Raw genomic sequence first — 12,497 nt, forward strand, 5'->3', positions numbered from 1 at the left:
CGAGAGCTTTCTACTGACCAATTAAGCTTTGAAGGGGAACTCTTATATTGATATAATGTATATACTATCCAGTAATTCCCCATGACTTGGACTCCATATTTTTTAAATATCAGTTGGAAAAATAGTTCAGTGGTTCAATCACCAGTTACTGAGATATTTCAATGTTCATTTTATTTTCATTTGATAATCCATTCTTGCTCCTGGATGTTCTTGGGTTGGCATGCAATCATGTCATATACAGTGTCAAAGCTGGCAGTATTTTATTTCTGCTTAAGCCATGGACGTAGATGGGTCATGGTTAGAGCAAAGCTGCAGCCATGATACGAGATGACGCAGCATCCACAGCCATGGTTAGGGAGTTTGCACCTTATCCGACAGGGCAAAATAATCAAATCGTAATATATTCTCTAAATCTCTTAGAATATACACCCTCATCTAACGAAATCCCTCCTGTTTCACCACGAAAGGCAGGCTTCCAACAGAATCCAAGTCAGCCCCATGAAATGGTCCTAGAGGAAAGGACACCAATTTATCCACATGAATCTTAAACCCTGAGAGCCTACCATAAATCTCCAAGCCCAGAAGAAGAGGAAGGAGTTAGAGCCTCGGTGCAGTGACATACAGCAACACATCATCTGAAAACAGACTCAATGTATAGGGCTTCTCCTCGATCACCACCCCCTTAACAGAGCGATCAACCTTAAAACTTGCAGTCCAATGCTCCATCGTTAAGGTACAAAGCAGCAGCGACAGAGGGAATCCCTGTCTAGTACCCTGCTATAAAGCAAAAGCTCTCAATTCCTCACAGTTAATCAGCACCTTACAGAGGGGCTAGAGTAAAGCGTTTCTACCCATCCCATCAATTTATCACCCATACCTGTCTTCTGCAGCACTTCACTCTGAAACAACCACTCAGCCAGGTCAAAGGCCTTCTCGACATCAAGAGAAAGCACCAGGGGTCCCTCCGTTCTAACCCCCTGGAGGCAAGAAGATCCTGAGTTTTCCTTATCGTCGTACCCCTGCCTATTCCTCACAGACCCTGTTTGATCTGGATGGGCCAGTTGCGGGAGCACAGCATCCAGTCTGGATGCAAGAACCCGAGTAAAAACATTGCACCCTCATTTAAAAGTAAAATGGGACAGTATGCTTCACATTGTGTCAAGTCCCTCCCGTATTGTTGTTTTATATACATGATTAACCGTAAATTATGATTTACTCTTAACACTGTTCTTCTCATTGTATCACAATACCATACACCTTATGAATGTTTACACATGGTATTAGCTGCCTAACATTATTTGTCATGCTTGCTTTATTAGGCACGTTGTATTTTTTATACAGCTCTGTTCTTTTAAATGTCACAATATCTTGCAGGAAGTCAGTTTAGATCAATACATGTATCCTTCCGTAACTGTTCCATAGCTGCATTCTATAGCCTTTTGATTTTCCTGAATAAAATATACAAAGTGCATTTTCCAGAGGGCCTCTGCTAACATTTTATGTTCTCTTGGGGTGTTCCCGCTACTCAGAAAATCAGGTATTGCTTGTCTGATTTCCCACAAACTGCAACTGTGGTAAACCTGAAGGAGGATCCGCCTTTTACCTGGGATGCGCTACTCCTAACCAACTCCAAGAGTCTTTTCACTGGAAGGAGCTTCCTGGTCCCTGCCCCCGAAAAAGCTACTGCTTGGGTCCCACTATTAATGGACCAGCTTCCTTACTCTGGAAGAGAGCTGCTGCCTGCTGATGTTTCTATTCACACCACAAGCCAGATTGACTCATTCTCTATAGAAACCTGCATCTCTGCTTTGCCTATCGGCAAAAGGTATTTCACACCCTCATACTCTTCTCAGCGAGACACAGCCATACATACCAAACAATCAAAAGGTGTTCTATCAGGATCTGAAGAAGGGGGCCCCCTGAAGAGAAAAGACCAGCATCCAGCCTGTCTCCTTCAGCCACCTATTTCAATAGGAGCACTCGGAGCTCCAATGTGGGGAACAAACTCAGATCAGTAATTCTGACACTTTATGACCTGAAACACCACTGTGTATGCTCTGGCATGATTATGCCATCACCGGGTGTAGGGCTTCTGCTGACAGATAGACATTGATGTATTGTTTTATGAAATACATACAACATAGGCCCCCAGCCACACCACTGCCAGGATTTCAAGAAGGGAGCTGCCAAAAATTCCCTGGCTCATCCCCTAGTGTGCTTATGTCATCTCCTGGAGCAGAGGCTATGTCTTTTCAGACTTCCTTACATGAAGGACCCGTGAAATGCAGCCACGCAATAGACAGCAGCAGATAAGCCTTTGTATATACATTAACGAGACATTGTTAATGGTCAACTTCTCTCAAGACCAGGCACTTCCTCCCCAAATAGTAAAACCCTTACGTGGCCATCAAGATCATTACTTCATTTCTAATTTCTTTTGGGATACTTTAGATAACGTGGGGACCCTTCATGATTTCCCATATATGCCTTAACTTATGACTTTTTTAAACACACGTTCGACCATCCAAACCTATTCACAATTATGCAGCCTTTTTCCCTGGTAGTCTATGGATTAACTTTGGGTTACTGAAACGGGGCTTACATCTTGCTTTAATCACCTTCGCTAATTTGGTTACTCAGAGTTCGAAAGCATACACATTGATAGTCTTACTGGCATGTGCAGTGGGGTGATAGCCATTTCAAGGTATCAGCTTCATCTGTTCATGATCCCATTTCCTGCACAAGTTGTGTGCTAGAATCGGTATACTGCTCCTCCAACCGTCTTCCTGTAGAGTTTCCCAAGATTCTTGTACCAATAGGACTCCAGCATATTCTCAGCCCTACTCACACCTAGGGTCATAGTCTATATGTGATTTCTTTCTTTGGCACAAAACTCAGTGTACAGGATATTGTCCCTTCCATTTGGCCCATTTGGTCTAACGGTTTCCTGGTTGTCGTTACTATCTCAACTCCTAGATTTAACCTCTGTATGGTTAAAGCCCTGAACAACTTCAATTCCTGAGTGCTCTCTTCAGCCAGTCTTTCAACAGGTAGCATCATCTGCAAAGTATCAGGGCTTGCTCGGCAATGATTATATCACCACATTAAACACCTGGGATCGAAGTAGTAAGCACTTATTTGACAACCTATCGCTGAGGACATCCAAAAGAAATCCGATCTGGCCCCCAGATTTGAGCTAAATTTGAAAATAACGTTAAAGTTCAAGTGGCAAAAAACACTCTCTTGGGTATCTAAAATCGATTAAGTCACAAAAGGTCTCACACTGTTTACTTTTTCTCTAATCCTAATTCCGGGTTTTCCTCAGTCATGTCTCCACCAATCTGTGAAAACATGAATCTCTTCTTTGATAACATTAATAACATAAGACAGAATCTCGATATAATTGCCAAGCGTCCAACTGAGTGTGAGCTCCTTTTGTTTCCCTGCATTGCACACCTGATCAACCTCAATTTTTCTGCTTGTTTTGTCTCTCCCTTTATCAATGACGGTATAATTTCTCCACTCCTAAAAAAGATCTTAGAGCCCACGACCCTCTTCAGTTTCATACCCATCATCGAGCTCTCCATCTTTGGCCTCCAAAATCATGGGGAAAGGGGTCTCATTCTTATGCTTATGACACCGAGGCTTACACTGTATTTTCAGGGCTTAAATGAGAATTGTGTGGCCTTCCAAGCTATTTGGAAATAACACAATCATAGTTGAAGCACAATTGCGTTCAGCTCAACAGTTTTATTTGATGCATTTATTGATTTTAATGTATACAGCACTCACCAAAGAGCTTTACAATAGGATCAAATAAATGGTAACACAATCAAATATGGTAAACATACAGCAACCCACAGGAAGTTACATTTGGTGTTGGATGAATATAAAAGATGATCTTTCAGAGAAGAGCAGAAAGGAACAAGAGTATGCACAGAATGCAAACAGAGATATAATGTATTCCAAAGTTAAGGAGCAAGTAACGAAAATAAGCCGAAGCTGAACTGTGCACTGGGAGGGTGAGGAACATCATATAGCAAAGGGGAGGAGCACTGAAGATTGCAAATAGGAGAATAGAATTATAAGGAGGTGTAAATCTATGGAAGCATTTCAGGGCAATGAACAGAAAGCTAAATTGGGGCCAGGCAGGGAAAGAAAGCCAACAAAGGGCAGTGGGCAGAGGGAGCGATTAGGAAGAAAGTAAAAATGGATGAAAGGCAGAGTTAAACATTGAATGAGGAGAGATGGCATAAGTAGGAAGACCCAAGGGAAGAATGGAACAGAGGTCATAATGTTAAAATACCAATGAGAGTATGATGGTTTTGATAGCATATAAGTACAGTAATTTGCAAAGGGCCACAATGAATCACTTTCCTGCTCCTTTACGAATCCCATTAAACAATTTTTACTGTAGCTTCCTTTATTTTAGGTCCACAATGCCCTTGTGACCCCAGCGTAAATGCAGTAGTTAGTAGTAACTGTTAGCATCAACTTGGAATCCTAAAATGAACTCACCTCTCTGCTATCTTCGCTGTGTCTGTGATTTTTGGAAAAGAGAGAATGTCCAAAAAGCAGAACGATTCCTGCATCGCACTAACTACCGTGTTAGAAGGATTATTGATACCGTATCAGACAAGATAACCAGGAGTAAACCCACCTCTCATACGCACCAAATTGGGGTCCTGGCTAAACCCCTAACCACTCCTGTGATCTTGCGACACCAGAACAAACCTTCCAACCTATAAATGGTGCTTAGCATGGGCAGGTTCCAATCCTAGAGCCAACCAGACCCTCGATTCCTGCACTTGCTGAGTGTAATCAACAGGTCCAATTTGAACTGCCCAGTTCGATGTTTAAATGCCTGAATCTCGAAACTCTAGCTTCAGGTATCCAGAACGATCCACTATGCTCATACTTTTCTTCTCAGAAATGTCAGCCAGCTTCTCCCTCAGGCTAGTCTCATTAGAAAGGCATCCAAAGGTGATTGTAGATTTGCCACCCAGGTTCCTAAAACCAATAAATAATTGCCCCTTTACATCTGGAAATCTTCTGCAGTTATAACGTTGGGCTACAAACTGAAGGCCTCACTTCTCAATGAACAGTGCAGAGACACAGTTGAGGTAGGTAGTGTGTGATATCATGGCCTGCCCACCCACCTGATTGGCTCCTTCCTCCGTGTGTGTTTCCTACACCCTGCAGCTGGTCACCAGCTCACCATTCCCCATCCAGGCTGAGCGGGTGCCGGTAACCTCTCTGGTGACAGCCCCCTTGGGCATTTGATAACTTTGCGATCTTGCTGCGTGTGTTCCTTTGTTGGCCCGGTGGGCCCGTGTTCCCTGTTCCTTTGTTGGCCCGGTGGACCCATGTTCCCTGTTCCTTTCCCCCCGCTCCCCTTCCGCCTTCCTCCCCGCCCGCCTCCCATCCTGCCCACCCCCCGATTGGCTCCTTCCTGTGTGTGTGTTTTCTAAACCCTGCAACTGGTCACCCGCTCACCATTCCCCATCCAGGCTTAGCGGGTGCCGAAAACCTCTCTGGTGAGAGCACCCTTGGGCATTTGATAACTTTGTGAACCTGCTGCGTGTGTTCCTTTGTTGGCACGGTCGGCCCGTGTTCCCTCTTCCTTTTCCCCCACTCCACTTCCACCTTCCTCCCCTCCCGCCCGGTGGGCCCGTGTTCCCTGTTCCTTTTCCCCTGCTCCTTTGTTGACCCAGTGGGCCTGTATTCCCTGTTCCTCTCCCCGGCTCCCCTTCCGCCTTCCTCCCCGCCCACCTCCCAGCCATCTCACCCCCCTGATTGGCTCCTTCCTCCGTGTATGTTTTCTACACCATGCAACTCCTCACCCGCTCACCATTCCCCATCAAGGCTGAGCGGGTGCCGGAAACCTCTCTGGTGAGAGCCCCCTTGGGCATTTGATAGCTTTGTAAACCTGCTGCGTGTGTTCCTTTGTTGGCGCGGTCGGCCTGTGTTCCCTGTTCCTTTTCCCCACTCCACTTCCACCTTCCTCCCCTCCCGCCTCCCGGCCTACCCACCCCCCTGATTGGCTCCTTCCTCCGTGTGTGTTTTCTACACCCTGCAACTGGTCACCCTCTCGCCATTCCCCATCCAGGCTCAGCGGGTGCCGGTAACCTCTCTGGTGAGAGCCCCCTTGGGCATTTGATAACTTTGTGATCTTGCTGCGTGTGTTCCTTTGTCGGCCCGTGTTCCCTGTTCCTATCCCCCCGGTCCCCTTCCGCCTTCCTCCCCACCCACCTCATGGCCAGCCCACCCCCCTGATTGGCTCCTTCCTCCATGTGTGGTTTCTATACCCTGCAGCTGGTCACCCGCTTGCCATTCCCCATCCAGGCTGAGCGGGTGCCGGTAACCTCTCTGGTGAGAGCCCCCTTGGGCATTTGATAACTTTGTGATCTTCCTGTGTGTGTTCCTTTGTTGGCCCGGTCGGCCCGTGTTCCCTGTTCCTTATCCCCGTTCACCTTCCACCTTCCTCCCCGCCCGGCGCCCGGCCCGCCCACTCCCTGATTGGCTCCTCCCTCTGTGTGTGTTTCCTACACCCTGCAACTGGTCACTCGCTCGCCATTCCCCATCCAGGCTGAGCGGGTGCTGGTAACCTCTCTGGTGAGAGGCCCCTTGGGCATTTGATAACTTTGTGATCTTGCTGCGTGTGTTCCTTTGTCAGCCCGTGTTCCCTGTTCCTATTCCCCCGGTTCCCTTCCGCCTTCTCTGGTGAGAGCCCCCTTGGGCATTTGATAACTTTGTGATCTTGCTGCGTGTGTTCCTTTGTTGGCCCTGTCGGCCCGTGTTCCCTGTTTCTTTTACCCTGCTCCCTTTCTGCCTTCCTCCTGCCCGCCTCCTGGCCCGCCCACCCCCCTGATTGGCTCCTCCCTCCATGTGTGTTTTCTACACCCTGCAACTGGTCACCCGCTCGCCATTCGCCATCCAGGCTGAGCGGGTGCCGGTAACCTCTCTGGTGAGAGCCCCCTTGGGCATTTGATAACTTTGTAAACCTACTGCGTGTGTTCCTTTGTTGGCACGGTCGGCCCATGTTCCCTGTTCCTTTTCCCCCGCTCCACTTCCACCTTCCTCCCGTCCCGCCTCCCGGCCCATCCACCCCCCTGATTGGCTCCTTCCTCCGTGTGTGTTTTCTACACCCTGCAACTGGTCACCCTCTCGCCATTCCCCATCCAGGCTGAGCGGGTGCCGGTAACCTCTCTGGTGAGAGGCCCCTTGGGCATTTGATAACTTTGTGATCTTGCTGCGTGTGTTCCTTTGTCAGCCCGTGTTCCCTGTTCCTATTCCCCCGGTTCCCTTCCACCTTCCTCCCCACCCGCCTCCTGGCCAGCCCACCCCCCTGATTGGCTCCTTCCTCCGTGTGTGGTTTCTATACCCTGCAGCTGGTCACCCGCTTGCCATTCCCCATCCAGGCTGGGCGGGTGCCGGTAACCTCTCTGGTGAGAGCCCCCTTGGGCATTTGATAACTTTGTGATCTTCCTGTGTGTGTTCCTTTGTTGGCCCCGTCGGCCCGTGTTCCCTGTTCCTTTCCCCCGCTCGCCTTCCACCTTCCTCCCCGGCCGGCGCCCGGCCCGCCCACCCCCTGATTGGCTCCTCCCTCTGTGTGTGTTTCCTACACCCTGCAACTGGTCACTCGCTCGCTATTCCCCATCCAGGCTGAGCGGGTGCTGGTAACTTCTCTGGTGAGAGCCCCCTTGGGCATTTGATAACTTTGTGATCTTGCTGCGTGTGTTCCTTTGTTGGCCCGGTCGGCCCGTGTTCCCTTTTTTTTTTTCCCCTGCTCCCTTTCTGCCTTCCTCCTGCCCACCTCCTGGGCCGCCCACCCCCCTGACTGGCTCCTCCCGCCATGTGTGTTTTCTACACCCTGCAACTGGTCACCCGCTCGCCATTCCCCATCCAGGCTGAACGGGTGCCGGTAACCTCTCTGGTAAGAGCCCGCTTGGGCATTTGATAACTTTGTGAACCTGCTGCGTGTGTTCCTTTGTTGGCATGGTCAGCCCATGTTCCCTGTTCCTTTTCCCCCACTCCACTTCCACCTTCCTCCCCTCCCGCCTCCAGGCCCACCCACCCCTCTGATTGGCTCCTTCCTCCGTGTGTGTTTTCTACACCCTGCAACTAGTCACCCGCTCCCCATTCTCCATCCAGGCTGAGCTGGTGTCGGTAACCTCTCTGGTGAGAGCCCCTTTGGGCAATTGATAACTTTGTGATCTTGCTGCAGGTGTTCCTTTGGTGGCCCGGTCGGCCCGTGTTCCCTATTCCTTTTCCCCCATTCCCCTCCGTGTTCCTCCCCCCCACCCGCCTCCTGGCCAGCCCACCCCCCTGATTGGCTCCGTCCTCCATGTGTGGTTTCTATACCTTGCAGCTGGTCACCCGCTTGTCATTCCCAATCCAGGCTGAGCGGGTGCCGGTAACCTCTCTGGTGAGAGCCCCCTTGGGCATGTGATAACTTTGTGATCTTCCTGTGTGTGTTCCTTTGTTGGCCCGGTCGGCCCATGTTCCCTGTTTCTTTCCCCTGCTCCCTTTCTGCCTTCCTCCTGCCCGCCTCCTGGGCCGCCCACCCCGCTGATTGGCTCCTCCCGCCATGTGTGTTTTCTACACCCTGCAACTGGTCACCCGCTCGCCATTCCCCATCCAGGCTGAGCGGGTGCCAGTAACCTGTCTGGTGAGAGCCCCCTTAGGCATTTGATAACTTTGTGATCTTCCTGTGTGTGTTCCTTTGTTGGCCCGGTCGGCCCGTGTTCCCTGTTCCTTTCCCCCGCTCGCCTTCCACCTTCCTCCCCGCCTGGCACCCGGCCCGCCCACCCCCTGATTGGCTCCTCCCTCTGTGTGTGTTTCCTACACCCTGCAACTGGTCACTCGCTCACCATTCCCCATCCAGGCTGAGCGGGTGCTGGTAACCTCTCTGGTGAGAGCCCCCTTGGCATTTGATAACTTTGTGATCTTGCTGCGTGTGTTCCTTTGTTGGCCCGGTCGGCCCGTGTTCCCTGTTTCTTTTACCCTGCTCCATTTCTGCCTTCCTCCTGCCCGCCTCCTGGCCCGCCCACCCCCCTGATTGGCTCCTCCTTTCATGTGTGTTTTCTACACCCTGCAACTGGTCACCCGCTCGCCATTCGCCATCCAGGCTGAGCGGGTGCCGGTAACCTCTCTGGTGAGAGCCCCCTTGGGCATTTGATAACTTTGTGAACCTACTGCGTGTGTTCCTTTGTTGGCACGGTCGGCCCATGTTCCCTGTTCCTTTTCCCCCGCTCCACTTCCACCTTCCTCCCGTCCCGCCTCCCGGCCCATCCACCCCCCTGATTGGCTCCTTCCTCTGTGTGTGTTTTCTACACCCTGCAACTGGTCACCCTCTCGCCATTCCCCATCCAGGCTGAGCGGGTGCCGGTAAGCTCTCTGGTGAGAGGCCCCTTGGGCATTTGATAACTTTGTGAACCTACTGCGTGTGTTCCTTTGTTGGCACGGTCGGCCCATGTTCCCTGTTCCTTTTCCCCCGCTCCACTTCCACCTTCCTCCCGTCCCGCCTCCCGGCCCATCCACCCCCCTGATTGGCTCCTTCCTCTGTGTGTGTTTTCTACACCCTGCAACTGGTCACCCTCTCACCATTCCCCATCCAGGCTGAGCGGGTGCCGGTAAGCTCTCTGGTGAGAGTCTCCTTGGGCATTTGATAACTTTGTAAACCTACTGCGTGTGTTCCTTTGTTGGCACGGTCGGCCCATGTTCCCTGTTCCTTTTCCCCTGCTCCACTTCCACCTTCATCCCGTCCCGCCTCCCGGCCCATCCACCCCCCTGATTGGCTCCTTCCTCCGTGTGTGTTTTCTACACCCTGCAACTGGTCACCCTCTCGCCATTTCCCATCCAGGCTGAGCGGGTGCCGGTCACCTCTCTGGTGAGAGGCCCCTTGGGCATTTGATAACTTTGTGATCTTGCTGCGTGTGTTCCTTTGTCAGCCCGTGTTCCCTGTTCCTATTCCCCCGGTTCCCTTCCGCCTTCCTCCCCACCCGCCTCCTGGCCAGCCCACCCCCCTGATTGGCTCCTTCCTCCGTGTGTGGTTTCTATACCCTGCAGCTGGTCACCCGCTTGCCATTCCCCATCCAGGCTGGGCGGGTGCCGGTAACCTCTCTGGTGAGAGCCCCCTTGGGCATTTGATAACTTTGTGATCTTCCTGTGTGTGTTCCTTTGTTGGCCCGGTCGGCCCGTGTTCCCTGTTCCTTATCCCCGTTCACCTTCCACCTTCCTCCCCGCCCGGCGCCCGGCCCGCCCACTCCCTGATTGGCTCCTCCCTCTGTGTGTGTTTCCTACACCCTGCAACTGGTCACTCGCTCGCCATTCCCCATCCAGGCTGAGCGGGTGCTGGTAACCTCTCTGGTGAGAGGCCCCTTGGGCATTTGATAACTTTGTGATCTTGCTGCGTGTGTTCCTTTGTCAGCCCGTGTTCCCTGTTCCTATTCCCCCGGTTCCCTTCCGCCTTCTCTGGTGAGAGCCCCCTTGGGCATTTGATAACTTTGTGATCTTGCTGCGTGTGTTCCTTTGTTGGCCCTGTCGGCCCGTGTTCCCTGTTTCTTTTACCCTGCTCCCTTTCTGCCTTCCTCCTGCCCGCTTCCTGGCCCGCCCACCCCCCTGATTGGCTCCTCCCTCCATGTGTGTTTTCTACACCCTGCAACTGGTCACCCGCTCGCCATTCGCCATCCAGGCTGAGCGGGTGCCGGTAACCTCTCTGGTGAGAGCCCCCTTGGGCATTTGATAACTTTGTAAACCTACTGCGTGTGTTCCTTTGTTGGCACGGTCGGCCCATGTTCCCTGTTCCTTTTCCCCCGCTCCACTTCCACCTTCCTCCCGTCCCGCCTCCCGGCCCATCCACCCCCCTGATTGGCTCCTTCCTCCGTGTGTGTTTTCTACACCCTGCAACTGGTCACCCTCTCGCCATTCCCCATCCAGGCTGAGCGGGTGCCGGTAACCTCTCTGGTGAGAGGCCCCTTGGGCATTTGATAACTTTGTGATCTTGCTGCGTGTGTTCCTTTGTCAGCCCGTGTTCCCTGTTCCTATTCCCCCGGTTCCCTTCCACCTTCCTCCCCACCCGCCTCCTGGCCAGCCCACCCCCCTGATTGGCTCCTTCCTCCGTGTGTGGTTTCTATACCCTGCAGCTGGTCACCCGCTTGCCATTCCCCATCCAGGCTGGGCGGGTGCCGGTAACCTCTCTGGTGAGAGCCCCCTTGGGCATTTGATAACTTTGTGATCTTCCTGTGTGTGTTCCTTTGTTGGCCCCGTCGGCCCGTGTTCCCTGTTCCTTTCCCCCGCTCGCCTTCCACCTTCCTCCCCGGCCGGCGCCCGGCCCGCCCACCCCCTGATTGGCTCCTCCCTCTGTGTGTGTTTCCTACAGCCTGCAACTGGTCACTCGCTCGCTATTCCCCATCCAGGCTGAGCGGGTGCTGGTAACTTCTCTGGTGAGAGCCCCCTTGGGCATTTGATAACTTTGTGATCTTGCTGCGTGTGTTCCTTTGTTGGCCCGGTCGGCCCGTGTTCCCTTTTTTTTTTTCCCCTGCTCCCTTTCTGCCTTCCTCCTGCCCACCTCCTGGGCCGCCCACCCCCCTGACTGGCTCCTCCCGCCATGTGTGTTTTCTACACCCTGCAACTGGTCACCCGCTCGCCATTCCCCATCCAGGCTGAACGGGTGCCGGTAACCTCTCTGGTAAGAGCCCGCTTGGGCATTTGATAACTTTGTGAACCTGCTGCGTGTGTTCCTTTGTTGGCATGGTCAGCCCATGTTCCCTGTTCCTTTTCCCCCACTCCACTTCCACCTTCCTCCCCTCCCGCCTCCCGGCACACCCACCCCTCTGATTGGCTCCTTCCTCCGTGTGTGTTTTCTACACCCTGCAACTAGTCACCCGCTCCCCATTCTCCATCCAGGCTGAGCTGGTGTCGGTAACCTCTCTGGTGAGAGCCCCTTTGGGCAATTGATAACTTTGTGATCTTGCTGCAGGTGTTCCTTTGGTGGCCCGGTCGGCCCGTGTTCCCTATTCCTTTTCCCCCATTCCCCTCCGTGTTCCTCCCCCCCACCCGCCTCCTGGCCAGCCCACCCCCCTGATTGGCTCCGTCCTCCATGTGTGGTTTCTATACCTTGCAGCTGGTCACCCGCTTGTCATTCCCCATCCAGGCTGAGCGGGTGCCGGTAACCTCTCTGGTGAGAGCCCCCTTGGGCATGTGATAACTTTGTGATCTTCCTGTGTGTGTTCCTTTGTTGGCCCGGTCGGCCCATGTTCCCTGTTCCTTTCCCCTGCTCCCTTTCTGCCTTCCTCCTGCCCGCCTCCTGGGCCGCCCACCCCGCTGATTGGCTCCTCCCGCCATGTGTGTTTTCTACACCCTGCAACTGGTCACCCGCTCGCCATTCCCCATCCAGGCTGAGCGGGTGCCAGTAACCTGTCTGGTGAGAGCCCCCTTAGGCATTTGATAACTTTGTGATCTTCCTGTGTGTGTTCCTTTGTTGGCCCGGTCGG

The 12,497-nt window shown here is 52.6% G+C and overlaps 1 protein-coding gene across 1 annotated transcript in view; it reads left to right on the top strand.

The window, feature by feature from the left end:
* LOC138514668 (pinopsin-like) overlaps positions 1-12,497 on the top strand; it is a 200,774-nt gene that overhangs the window by 131,691 nt on the left and 56,586 nt on the right. The window lies entirely within an intron of this gene.

This window comes from Ambystoma mexicanum, chromosome 12 (genome assembly GCF_040938575.1).
Source record: "Ambystoma mexicanum isolate Mex_15411 chromosome 12, UKY_AmexF1_1, whole genome shotgun sequence".
In the NCBI taxonomy this organism is placed as follows: Eukaryota; Metazoa; Chordata; class Amphibia; order Caudata; family Ambystomatidae; genus Ambystoma; species Ambystoma mexicanum.